Genomic DNA, 14,971 nt, shown 5'->3' on the forward strand with positions numbered 1-14,971 from the left:
CATCGTAAGAAATATGCTGTGCGAGCAAGAAAAGTATATTGTGCGCGCGAGAAGTATGTTGTGCGCATGAGAAGTATATTATATGCGCGCGAGAAGTATGTTGTGCGCGCACAAGTTGGAAATTGTGTGCGAAAAAAAAATACTGTGCACGCGAGAACAAAAATTAAAGTAGATGTTTGATTATATTAATTCCGCCCTTTCCGCAAAAATACTGTGCACGCGAGAACAAAAATCAAAGTAGATGTTTGATTATATTAATTCCGCCCTTTCCGCCCTCCCTCCTGTAATTCGAGTCTGGAATTTCTGATTCAAGTCTGTAGAATACATGCCCTCAAAACATATTTTTTTCAATACATATGTTTTTTGACCGATTTCAGCTTACCAAGATTCCTTCCTTTGATCGTTTGCTGATGGTGGCTTGACCTGAGGAAAAAGTGGAAAGTGGTAGGTATTATTAATCAGTGTTATTGTCATATGAAATGGAAAGCTTTTCTCTTCTTGTCAATGTGGTCGTTTTACATTACATAATGGACCTGTATGTACCACTCTACTATTTTTTGTGATGGTTGTGGTGCTGAACACAGATATCTGTAAAGCCCGAAGGGCTAGATTTGCGGCTTTTATCGAAAAGTGAAGCCTAGGTTTGGAAGGATTTCCTACCAAAGTCACGTGACTAAAATATGCAATTTCACCGGTTTGAGAGATGTGAAATAGCGTTTGCCGACTACGTTTTTTGATCTCGCGCTCCGAAAACAATTAAAATGCTAGATCCTATCCATCGGCACGAAATTTAAAAAGTCAAATTTTTGCTTCACTTTTTTTTGCTGGAGAAAGCTTAAAGTTGCCTATCTAGCCCTTCGGGCTTAGATATCTGTGGTGCTGAATGGTTCAAGTTTTGAAAGATTGTTTATCTTTGTATACATTTTAAGGACCCCAATGGAATTACCAGCTACACGATTTCAGGACCGGAATCATTATTTTTGGAAGTTAAACTATATCTTCTTTGCTAATATATGTCTCCTTTGCTTTCGCAGTAGACTATATTCTCTCGCGCACGATAACATCTTCCTGCGCGCACAACATACATTTCGCACGCACAAGATATTTTTCGCTCGCACAACATAATTCTCGCTCGCACAGCATATTTCTCGCACGCACAACATATTTCTCGCGCGCACAACATATTTCTCGCTCGCACAACATAATTCTCGCTCGCACAGCATATTTCTCGCGCACAGTCATGTTCTCGCGCGCAGCAATAATGAGCCTTCTGGGCCATCGTAGTTACGTTAGAGAGACTTTTTTAGTAAAATTTGTAAAAATTCTACAATTAGAACAAGATTCGCAAAAATGCGACTAAATATTTCCTTAGAAATGAAGGTCATTATTGACATATACTAGCAAGTAGCTGTCGCTAAGAATGCCCCGCAGAGCTTCCTGTCGAAATATCCCTAAGTAAGCAAAATTACGCATGTGTAGATTTTAAATTCGTTTTATCGATAAAATTTAAGTTGGAGGAACGAAGAAAGCTTGGTTTCAACTTTACTTTTGAGATGACATGGGATAGACGGTTGCTCACATCTCAAAAAGAGAAGTTGTCGCTCACATGTTATCACAGTGAAAATGCCAAAAATTCTGAAATTGATTTGATTCTTATAAAGTAGACACTTATAATAAAAATAAATATGCTCATCTTTTTCGCCATACTTAGTTTACTTTGTAAGAACTAATTACCAAAAGATATATTGCCTTCAATCAAGAGTTATTGATTTGATTCTTATAAAGAAAATGCTTATAATAAAGATAAATATGCTCATCTTTTTTTGTCATCCTTTGTTTACTTCCTAATAACTAATTTCCGAAAGATATATTGCCTTCAATCAAGAGATATTGATTTGATTCTTATAAAGTAGACTTTCTTTAGGCGCTAAAACGGGCGTCAGTCAGGGCGTACGGAAGGCGTTTTCACACAGGAGAAAGCCCTTTTAATAAATATTTCCCTTTCGGAAAACGGAAAATATTTAATTACAAATATTTCTCTCGACGAAATCGAAAATTTTGCCTAACAAATCGTGAATTTTCCAACCCTTACTTACTTTTTTTTTTTTTCTAAAATAAAATATATTTCTTGTTAGGAGGTAGAATGAACACTTGGAATATTTTTCTCCCAATTTTTGGTCCAAGAAGCATTTAAAAAAGGAAAATTCGATTTCAGAACCAAATCAAATAGTGTGTTGGCTCTTGTATGTAATCGTTATATAGTCAGAAATATTTAAAAAAGAACATTTTGGAAGAAATTCTTCATTTTGAAAATTCTTAGAGGGTGACAATTTTGAAAATACTAATAAGCTGTAAATAATATATCTAATTCAGTTGCAATTACGTTCCATAGTTCTAAAAAGGTTTTTTTTCCTTCATAAAACCTCAATATCTCCATTCTTTATTTGAATCAGCATAATTTAACGGTGAAGGTTTTTGCTCATCTTTAACTTTAATCCATAGAAGCATCATGAAAATGAGCGTCGTGTAAAGATTGTCTTTTTCTTTTGTTTCAAAGTGAAGTGTCATTGTCAATCAAAATTGTGGTGTAATTTCGATTAAAGTTCGCATCATTATTCTTGAAACCTTTTTTGGTCCTTCTTTTAAGTATTTCAAGAGTTCGGGGAAATTCAACGTACAAGTAATTGTTTGCGTTGACGTTGTTTTGATATTGGAACTCATAATAACGGTATTCCAAAGTACTACTGATCTGCCTTCCCCTTCTTTTTAGCATTTATTAAATTCCTACCAAAAGCAAAGTGATTCAACTCACTATCTCGATATTTTGAAGAGCCATTCTGGAACCTCTTACTTTGATCACCACTTGACACAAACCATTCTGTAAATAACAAACATTCAAGAGTTGTTTGTACATCTCACCCCGCGTAAAGATGATCGATTCAACCCGCAATGTTTCTCTTGCCGACAGATAAAGCAGTGGGGATCAGGAACTGTGTGATTTCGATTCAATCCGAGTTCAGATATCAACCGATTGAGTACGCGTTCATCAACACGGTCAATTCCTCTCTGAGGTTGAGGTCTGTTTGTTGATGATATCGTGGAAGAGGATGACAAAACACTGCTTTTACCACCTCGTTTAGAGCTCAGTGATTGCAAAGACATCTTGATAGATTCTGTTAGTAAGCTCCTCTCGATAGATATATAACTTTGTATGTGATAAAAATGAAGTAGTTTCCGAAAACAAGAAGCCTGATTACCGGTCCTGAATAAAGTTCTTTGTCCTCTTGACTCAAAAAGTAACAACAAGTCTATAGTAGCACACTGCTGGTACGAGTTCACGATAAAACTAATTAGATATATCCAATACCAAGCAAAGTAGAATTGAACTTTCGAAAGTACAGTTAGTTTCCTTCCAAAATCACTCACGAATTCTTTCCTCTGTGAGTTAATATCTGGTCAAAAACCCTTCCTTGATAGATGAAGTCTTCTTCCTTTGAAGGCTAATTCCAATCTGGAGCTGTTATCTAAATCACAACTGCTTATAAAGCCAATCCAACCCACCATTTAGTGAAAAATAACAGATCAGCTATAAACAAGTGAGCGTACTTACTTACGAAGAAAGAAAGAAAAAAAGTTGTGTGTGTGTCAGACTCTCGTGAATTAAGCTTACTAAAATGATAATAATCCAAACAACAGAATTATGTCATCAACATTCAAAATGTCATCAATCTATTACGAGATATGTCAAAAATTTTTCAATCATCATTAATTCTGAACAGGCTGCATCTTGTACTATGAGGGTACAGTATGTGGCCCCCAAAACGGTGATCAAATTTGAAATTTCTCTCAAATCTAGAGGAAAAGAGATTTTACAAAAATTTTTGCTGCATGAAAACCTTTAACATCTCTACTTTATTTCCTGGAAGTTCTTTTTCAAAATTTCCAATTTCAACAATATTTTTCAATCGCTTAAAGATAGGTAGCTTTTTTCTAATGGCCCCCAAAACGGAGGTTTGAGATTTTAGCGATTTCTCGAGATATCTTTAAGATATGAATACAAAATTTTGACCATAGTTTTGAAATATGATTTAGAGGGTTTTGGGCATAAATTTATTTGATAAATTTTTTACAGTATACCCCTGGTTGTCAAAATGCAGGTTTTGGGCCCCCAAAACGTAGGTGTAGTTAAAATCAAATTATCAAGCCCAGTGGTAATAGGGGGAAAAACTATGAACATATTTGTGTTTTCCCTTAAATTTACGACCTGATAGATGTGAAATTTATGATTTTTATGAAATATTTCAAGATTTTCGATATTGCAAAGTCCAAACTGAAAATTTAGAAACTTTCAAAATGACAATTTTGATTTAACAACGTCTTAATCAAGTTTTTGAAAACAAATCTCTTTTGAAAATAGTTCCATTCATGTATGGAATAAGCTGTGAAAATTTTAGAAAAAAAGCTTAACTGAAACTGAAAATATTAAGCTTTAAAGATATTTTTCTACTATATTTTGTAAAAAAATGACAGAATTTGCCGTTTTTGCTGATTCAGCGAAAAATTTTATAAATAATGTAAATTTTTTGTTATAAAATATTAACTCAAGGTGATAGGAATATAATTCCAAGATTTTTTGCTTTTTCTCATATTTAGAATTTTCGGTTTTGTCAATGCTGATTCTAGGGCTGGTTGACCTTCAAGATGCTATATCTTTTACCCAGCCTCTAAAGTCACAGATGTATTTGCATTTTCTGAACGGCATTAGGTGTAGAAAGTTTCCTATACCCCGTTTTCATAACTTATTTTCAATATCCAAGGAGCAAGAGTGAGTTATATGCAATTTTTATCTAATTTTGGTGTTAAAATATTTCCTTTAGACGCAAATATGTTATTTTGAATCTGTCTCAAAACAGCAAAAACATGCTCATTTTTAAAAAAAAATCGTTTAATTCTGATAAATCTACAAGTCAGAATCTTCATTTTAATGAAAACCTCCGTTTTGGGGGCCGTCTCCGTTTTGGGGGCCATATACTGTACAATCTTTTATCGCACTCATGAAAAACTTTTTTTGTTTAAATACACACTATCGTTATACCAACCCTAACAAGGGGATTGGACTCGAATTTGCAAGGGTTGATGACGAATGTTATGATTGTATCTGCATCAATGTAATGACTCAAAAATTTTAGACATTCAGACGTCATTTTCACTGATAAACTCGAACCCAACCCGCTAATATGTAGCCCTTGACGTAAAGATAAATAGGTGTGTTCAACTGGACTAAAGGTTCTGGTCCATACTCATTTTTTGCACAAAATGGTCAAAACATTCTCAACCATCTCTGACTGGACACAATGTATATGGAAATAAAGAAGGCTATTGTGTACCCTTATGGATCTGTGAAGGGCGATGTGCTGAGTTTCAAAATAAGGCCCAGTAAGAATTTTCTTCATTTTTCATTTATTTTTTGCTAGAGTTACATGTGAAAATGTGGCAGTTGAAGATGCTGAGAATAGCGAGATTATGTATCGGAGATATTCTACGGCTACGGTTGCGATGCCGCTCGTGCAGGTCGTCACAAAAGGCGACATGTCGTTGTCTACTTTGCTCTGTACGGGAAAAACATCAAACCACCGTATAAGCAAAGTCGACATAATGCCGTACGTCAAATATCGAACTTGCTTTCACCCGCCATTACTTGCCTTATTCGCCATTTCCCTCGCCGCTTTAACCGTAGCCGCGTAGAGAATTCCAGACGCATAATCTCGCCAATGTATGATTGCATGATTCGCACATGAAGTGATAAACCTGGGATTTGTGATTAAGTAACAACTACAGATACTTATGGACCAAAAATGTGTCTGGAAATTGAGATAATCCATTAAAATTTCAAAATAGTTTGACACTCAGGTACCAAATCATCAAACTTGACAAAAACTCTATTCCACAATCAGACATTTGTTAAACTTATAGTACCACTTAATAACAGCAACATTATATCTGTCATCACTTTGATATGAGCTGTCAAAACAAAACATATCTCAATCACCACTCCTCACCACAACTTTTGGGGGACTAAAATTGCAATGGAACATAACAGCAAAGACAACATTTTCATTTAAAGTAGGTACTCAAAAGCTTTTTATAAGCAGCAAGGTTGAGGCTCAGGGGCTCAAAAAAGCCGATTTTTTCCCATCTTTTCAGAAAACGAGCATGAATACTAAATTCATCAATTGATCTGTCTAAACTGTGAGGATTTCTGAAAGTCTCTAGATTTTTGGTCATCATGGTATACTATACAAAAGACTTTTTCATGAGCTGACCGTCAATTACATGTTACCATCTCTTTATCACAACAAATCTCAGGAATTTTCCCATAACAGTAGTTATGACGATCAAGTCAGTTGGGAAAAACACGGTATAATCAAAGTCATTATAAGTCAGGCGAAGATTAAAATGCATCTTTAAATTCCAAGAAACCTTTGTCCTGACGCATTCAGCATTTGTGTGGAAACAGCCTTAACCTTTAAACCCCAACAACGAATAACCTGAGCAAACCAATATTTGGCAATAAACGTATTTAATCAGCTCGGTTGCTTATTAGAGGCCTCCTCTACTTTAAGAAAGATTGCAACATTCCTACCCTCCGATGCACTGTTAAGCATATAACATATTTTCCGCAAAGTTCAAAGCACGTTCACCTTAACTTGTGATGACCTCAGCTCTAAATTCAACCTCTGCACTATACTTATGAAAGTAATCAACAGCGTAATAAAAAACCACAACTTACGAAAAAGAAGCAATTTGCATCATTCCTTAATTGCACAGTTGTCTCTGTGAAAACCAAAAGATTGCATACATGCATGGAATATAGTCTCCACTGTGTTGTTGGAACACTCCTTGGTTAAACAATCTTGAATCAAGATCATTGCCCACCAGACTGAAAATTTAAGAGAAAAACAAGGGATTTCATAGAAATTCTTTTGTGGGTCACAGAGAAATATTTCTTCGGAAAATATGCTTAAGAAATTACATCAATAATCACTACGATAGAAATAAACAAGCATTTTCACCATTTCTTAACTTTTTTCTTTCCAATGAAATCAGCCAAAATGGTGCAAAGGGGAAGCCAAGCAGAGCCAAGTAGTATTTTGGTAATTTAGACTTTACTAGCAAATTTATGAGAATTTTAAAATCTCTAGAAATAAGAACAATTGGTCAAAATAGTAAAAATACCTAAAATATCTCAATTTCACGCTATACATCTTTTTTTATAAGCATAACGCTTATAAGCATACGAAGGCTCAGATTTGCAAAATTCCTAAGCATAACATGAGCATAAAGTCAGCCTAAAATATTTTTCAAGAGGTCATTTTTATCTGTTTAAAAAGGTTTGGTAGAGATCAAGTAAAAATAAGACATTCCACGGCTCGCTAACATTCCACTGCTCCCAAAGTCTGAACAAATTTTTACAAAATTTCTGAAATGTAATTAAAACTTGGCTCGAGGTGAATCATAAGCATGATTCTTAAGCATATAATAAGCATAAACTATGCCTGGATGCATTGAGAACTTAAGCATACACGAGCCTGACCAACGGGCATACACTTGCTTATAAAAAAACATGTAAGTATAAGAAGAACAGGATGAGAATAGCTCGAGGCTCAAAGTGCCAAAAAAAATAAGAAGTCTCATCAGAAATCTACTGGTCATTATAAAAAAAAGAGCGTAATAACAAACAGTCTTGACATCAAGGCATCATTACACCGACCATATAAAAATCGTCATTCTATACCCCCTTCTCATAGACCCAGTGGGATTTTATCAGCCAGCGGGGTAAAAATAACGGACCAAAAGTCGATGGGGGTCGATATTCCCATGTTTTTTATGGCTGGGGATATTATTTTTTAGCCAGAAAGTTCAGTGCGGATGGAAAAAATAGCAGAATATTTTAAAATATCTGATTTTTTTTCAGCAAGGACAAAAAATAGAGTACAGTTTTCCACTGGGGACGATATTTTGGCCAATTTTTCCAATGTGTCTGTGAGAAGGGAGTGTCATTCCGTATGAATCGAAAATTTTTAGAAAACATTTGAACACTGACGTGAAACTATTGAAACGAATGCTTATTAGAACCTAGTTTGTAAGATCATTTGGAATAAAATTTAGGGGAAGAATAAGAACATAATAAAAACATGGCCAGCCTAATTATTGAAGAGATTAATCAAACTTGTTTAAAATTATCTGAATTCATAAAGAAACTTTCGTAACTGCAATAATTCTTTGACTTACTAACTTTAATTAGAGCAGAATTTGTTCGACTTGAGAGCTAGTTTAAATCACTTACGGCATTTCTGTATATTTAAGTGAATAAATTTCAAGAACACAAATAAGAAGGCTAAAAATTGTCAAAAATAAGCACATCCAGGCTCAAGCTCAAATTAAGATTTTCTAATATACAAAAGAAACGCGTAATGTAGAAAAATTTCCTCGTAAAACTGGTCTATTATTACATTTGCCTTTGAATAGACTGTTTTATTCAATAGTCACGAGAATTGAACGAAACCCCTCTCTCAATGACCCAGCGAGAGTGGTTTTAGCAGCGGTTGAAAAAGAGATTAAAAACAGACTTTTGCTCACAGCTCAAAAATCAAATCGGGCATTCCTTGTAGGGATGTGAGCTCAATTAAAAGTTTTCCAAAGGCGATGCAATTCATGGGCGCGAACGTTTTAAAGGACTGTAAGTCATGGCTGTTCAATAAATCCTGTTTTATTTATAGCACTCCAAAATCAAGCGAAACTAAAATTTCACAAAAGTGACTTCTTTGTCGCATTTTTCTTTGCCGAAACTACTCATCACAGACGGTTTGGATTTCAAGGGATCAACAGAGCAAACAGTCAGTGGCTTTTTAAAGCATCACACATTTTTAAACAAACATCGCTCTTTGCTTACTCCGCCTGGCTAAGCTTAAAAGTAAACGCTTTCATCTTAAAGTTTTAATTTACTTTACACAAATCTGATCCGAAGCTCAAAGGGAGCCCTTTCAAGTTACAACTCGTTCACTCACCAGGGGCTAATTAAAGGGAATGTGGTAAATTATCTGTTAGAGTACTGGTAGCACTGAACTTGAAGAAACTTCTTTGAAGTGAAAATAATTTCAATAATGTGGGAACGAGATTTAAGTTGTTTTTAATCAAATGAAAGTTTTCTGAATTTAATTTTGCAAATATGACGGCTAAAGGGATCCCATAACGGAAAATTCACCAAAATAATGTTCATTTGACGTGCATAACACTTACACTAACCCCTGTGTCACAGACCCGTGGGGGAATTTGGCTGAAATTTCTTCCCGGTAGGGAAAATAGGGGGAGCCCAAAATACCCTACAGTTTCTGCTCCACTGAAAAATTGACTTTGATCTTACCCCATATTAATTGAACTCTAAAACCATCCTGGATTTGTTGAGCTTGGAACAATAACATTTCTATCCCATGCAACTATGCATTTGGATTTCGATAGAAAATTTTCATCCCAGAAGCTCCACTGGGGCTATCAAACTGGCTTGTACTTATATACGTTGACAAAACGATTTTGAATGGACTCCCCAAGATATGAAAATACATTATGGCACCATAAGGCATTAGGTTTGAAGAGAACTCTCTGTGAAGAACAAAGTTGCTTATAAAAGGTACCAAAAAAAACTCACACAAACTTTATATGTCAATTCTTAAACAAATAAACTCATTTAAAGTCAGTTTACATAAAGAAGAACGTCATTTGTCAACACATGATAGATGATGATGGGATAGCTAGCCTAATGGTCAAAGAAATTTCCCTTTTGAAGTATTAGTGATTCACTACAGCAAAAAGCCAACTCATTGAAAATACAAGTCAGTTTGCAACGACAATAAACGGGCCCAAAAGCTATTTTTTCCATCATTTACCGTGTATCTTAAAATAGGGAATGGTGCATCCAGCTCACTGTATAATATACAGTACAGTATGCTTAGAAAAAGCAGAATAGAACTTAATTCATTTATGTTTCAAATATTATTTTCTCTCCTGGAAAACCATAATGAAAGCCCAGTCGCTCTAATAAGTATTCATTCGTTTTTGCTACTTTTGAAAAACGATTCACAATAGAATTCGTCGAAATACGTTTACAATCTACCATATGTGCAGATAAGTAAAAATCCATAAATCTACCATATTAGTACTTACGGTATAAATACTATCCAGACAATCTAAAAAGAATGAAAAGAATGACAAATAATTATTAAAAGGCGACAAAAAGAACGACAAACCTTAACCCTAACTATCAAAGAACGACCTATTTCAAACCCAAACTCTAACTATCAAAGGTCGGAACGACATATTTTGCCGTCCACAACCCCGACCGAAAATGATTGTACCGCCCCTACCAATTCATTCCTTTTTATTTATCACGGAAATTAACTGCATGTGGTTTAAAAGAACGATAAATTACGCATGCGCATAAGTCTATGAGAGGGGAATCGTGCTTGCCCTGAATGCCATTGAATGGGAAACCTCCTTTCTTGGACTCAACGTAGAAGATCGTGTTGTTCTTCTTTCTGAATATATACTCAATATCTTTTCTAACTTTGTCCCAAATAAAACTATCACCATCAGAGACAAAGATGCGTTATGGATGACTCCTGAGATAAAGCAGATGATTTTCGATAAGGCTAAGATATATCGTCGTTGGAGAAAATGGGGAAATCCTTTAGATGGTCAGGCACTTGATGACATGGTTGACAGGTACAGATTGGAGGCCCGGAATCTTCGAGTTAGAAAACTTCGAGTTAGCGATTTTGGAGTTAGGAATTTTCGAGTTAGCTAAATTATGACGTCATAAAAGTGCAAATGACGTCACTCGACTCTAACTCGATTTTTCATTTTCAAAAAAGGATTTTCGAGCTAGGATTAACTCGAATTTTATTTTTCAAAAATTTTTTCGAGTTAGCTAACTCGGAATTTATTTTTTGTTCACAAGTTTTCGAGTTAGCTATCTTGGATTTTGTTGTATGTCCTGGAGTGGAGATTTTGTAAAAGATGAGAAATTAGATTTATTTAATTTAAGTGCCCTGATGTATCTTAATGTGTGCACCAACAAAATTTTACTTCATAAAACTACATTTTGATGCTTGAATTTCGACTTGCATGAGTGTATGATTTTTTACCACACTGGGTGTTCTTTGCTTACTTTGGTTCCAGATAATTGTTTTGTCAGATATACAGATATGTTGCAGATTATTTCAAGGTATGTTAGTTATGTATATACAATACATTTGAGAGTTATATCGAATTTTTCTAACATTACTTCTTTATGATTCTACAAATTCAAAATGGAGTGTTGGTGTTCCTTTGTAAGATGTTAAAACAAACCAATAACTTTTCTTCAGCTTTAGCATTTCATTTTTCAATACTGCGTGGCTTTTGTGTTTATCTTTTTCAGGTACTTAGCTTCAAGTGTTTTTTTTTGTTTTCTTTCCTTAATTGTTCATATTTGTATTTTGGAGCTTCGACCGTAGAGCTAAGAATTCGAATTTATAACTAACACTCGAATTTTGAATAAAAACATTCGAATTATGAATAAAAACATTCGAATTATGAATAAAAATATTCGAATTGAATAAAAACATTCGAGTTTTGAATAAAACCATTCGAAACCATTTTGGATTTACCTACGATACAAAAAAAAATTTTAAGTTATAACTTTTTCTTAAAAAATCCAAGATAGCTAACTCGAAAACTTGTGAACGAAAAATAAATTCGGAGTTAGCTAACTCGAAAAAAGGTTTTGTGAAAAAGAAATTCGAGTTAGCTAACTCGAAAAAGTTTTTTCGAAAAATAAAATTCGAGTTAATTTTAACTCGAAAAATATTTTTTGAAAATAAAAAATAGAGTTAGAGTCGAGTGACGTCATAATTTGCACTTTTATGACGTCATAATTTAGCTAACTCGAAAATTCCTAACTCGAAGATTCCAGGCCTCATTGGCCATCAAGGCTGCCAAGGATAACTATTTTTCTCGTCTAGGCAACTCTTTAAATGATCCAAATATAGGAAGTAAGAAATACTGGTCTACTCTGAAGCAATTTCTGAACGTATGTAAAACCCCGAAAGTTCCACCTATTCGAAATGAAAGAAACGTCTTTGTAAGCGATGTTTCTGAGAAGGCCAATATTTTCAACTCTTTTTTCTCAAACCAATGCTCACTTATCAATACTAGGCAGTGTTTTGCCACCTGAACAATTTCTTACTCTGGATAATCTTGTATTTTGAGGAAGAAAAAATCAAGTCTATTATTAATTCTTTGAATATTAACAAGGCCCATGGGTGGGATAATATTTCTACTTATAGTTGGTTAGAATCTGTGGTAAGTCTCTAGTAAAACCTTTGCTTAGTATATTCAATCTTTCTATCAACTCTGGCATCTTCCCGCCATCACAGTGGAAGAAAGGTAACGTGGTTCCTGTCTATAAAAAGGGAGACAGGAGCATAGGCCATAGCAAAAAACTACAGACCAGTGTCTCTTCTTCCTGTGTTTGGAAAAAATATGAAAAGTGTATTTACGATACACTTTACAGGTATTTTGAAAATAACAACTTATTTTCTCCTTGTCAGTCTGGTTTTCGGGAGGAGGATTCCTGCATTTCTCAGTTGTTATCAATAACGCATGATATATACAGGGTTTGACAGAGATCCTTCTCTAGATACCGGGGAGTGTTTTTAGATATTTCAAAGGCATTCGATCGGGTGTGACACGATGGCTTACTCTTTAAACTCAAATCTTAAGGGATGACTGGACCGTTGCTTTCCTTAATTCGCAGCTTTTTTGACGATAGGCATCAGGGAGTTGTGTTGAATGGGAAAACATCTGAGTGGAAGCGTATCAATGCTGGGGTACCTCAAGGCTCGATTCTTGGTCCATTGTTCTTCTTAATTTATATTAATGATCTTCCAAAAAACCCAAAGTCAAAACCCTTCAAGTCAAGATCTTTACTGACGACACCTCTTTATGATCTCTCTTGTGATTGATCAACTCTTGAGCCTTGATGTACTTAACAGAGATCTCTTCAGGATAACTGATCGGGTTCATCAATGGAAGGTGTCTTTCAACCCTGACCCATCTAAGCAAGCTGTTGAAGTCTATTTTACCTGTAGACTCATTCCTCCTAATGCTCCAGTAATCTCCTTTAATAATTCTAATATCGCGACCAGTGAGTACCAGAAATATCTTGGTCTAATGTTAGATTCAAAACTTTCTTTTGATCGTCATCTAAATGAGAAGAAACAAAAGGCCAATAAAGGAATTGGCCTTACTAACCGACTTTGCAAGCATTTGCCTAGGAGATCTCTACTAACCATTTATAAATCTTTCATTAGGGCCAGGGCAAACCAGTCCAACATTTCATCCAATATGATTTTCCGATGTTGGATGAAATGTTTGATGGAAAAACTTGCGTTGGTTTCTATAACACTTTTTTTCCTTACTGCATTCTCAGTGGAATGTTCAGGGAGGTAATATACGTGATTTAACTTCAATAAAAACTTTCAAAAAAGCAATCTAGGTATAAATTTTTGAGACCCAAGCAATCTCATGTTTTTAATGTTCCTGACATTCAAGGAGTAATCTTTCTTCATCGACTTCGGGTCGGTTTCAGCCATCTCAACGAGCATAAATTTAGACATGGCTTCCGCGACACCTTAGACCCTTTCTGTGGTTGCCGAACTAACTCTGTTGAAAACACTCAGCAATTTATTCTGCACTGCTCTATATATTCCCATGCAAGACAATCTTTGTTCGAAAAACTTCAGACCCTAGGCATTGTTTTTCATCCACTTAACTCTCCTTTTTTCTGTCGTCTTTTATTATATGGGGATGAAAGTTTGACTTCAAATCTAAATAAATATATTCTTTGTACTGTTGTTGAATTTCTTAACGAAACTGGAAGGTTTAATAGCAGTGCTTTAATTTAGGCTCTTACCTAACAATTGTAGCCTCCTTCTCCAAGACTTTTGTTATTTTATTTACTTATTGTATTTATTTATTTTATTTTTTTTACATAGTCTAGTACCTCTGGCGATATAACGTTAGTTCCTAGCGGGGGAGGAACTATATCTTATGTTTAAGTAATGTTTTGTAATATATGTTTGTAGTGTACACGTGTTTTTTGTTAAAAAAAATATCAATGAAAAATGAACCATTGAGAAAGAAGCTTTAAGCAATATCAATACACCGTTTTGGAGTCTCGCTATCTCCACCGTGTTCCACCGTAAAAACGGCAGGTAAAAATGCGCACTTTATTTAGTAGTACTGTGGAAGGTTAGAGGAACGTAAACATTGTCAATTTTTTTCTTTCCTTTAAAAGAATGATTTAGATATTTGAATATGATATCGATGGTCATTTTATGGACCTCTCCTGAAAATTTCACAAAAATTCATTTAGAGGAAAAGAAGTTATAATTAAAAGGAGTTCTTTACCTACCGTTTCTCTGCTGGTTTTCCTTACGAGAGCCAGATTTTTACCTACCGCCGAGTATGCACCCGGCACAGTGCCAAGCCGTTACTAGCAACCCTGACCTAAGCAATTCCAAACAACAAAACTAAACAATAAAGATTAGATACTCCCGACCGTCGATGATACTCCCGTCCATGTACGGAAAAAAAATTAGCTGCGCACTCGACACTACTAAACGGTGTATCAACATGCTATATTAGTAGGGGGAAATTTGTAAAATTTGGAAAAATTGTTATACATTTTTGGAAAGTTAAGGGGTAGGGTTTTTTTTCTCGGGCCCTTTGGTGTTCTTTTCGGACAAATATGACGGTATCAGGCAAAAATCATAGTGAAAATGTAATGAAAATTTTAGCTTAAGAAAAGAGAGTTGTATATTTTTGGAAAGCTCTCAAAAATTTAAGATAAGAGATATACGAGTGGTTCAAA

This window comes from Clytia hemisphaerica, unplaced genomic scaffold (assembly GCF_902728285.1).
Source record: "Clytia hemisphaerica strain Z4C2 unplaced genomic scaffold, Clytia hemisphaerica genome assembly, whole genome shotgun sequence".
Taxonomy (NCBI): domain Eukaryota; kingdom Metazoa; phylum Cnidaria; class Hydrozoa; order Leptothecata; family Clytiidae; genus Clytia; species Clytia hemisphaerica.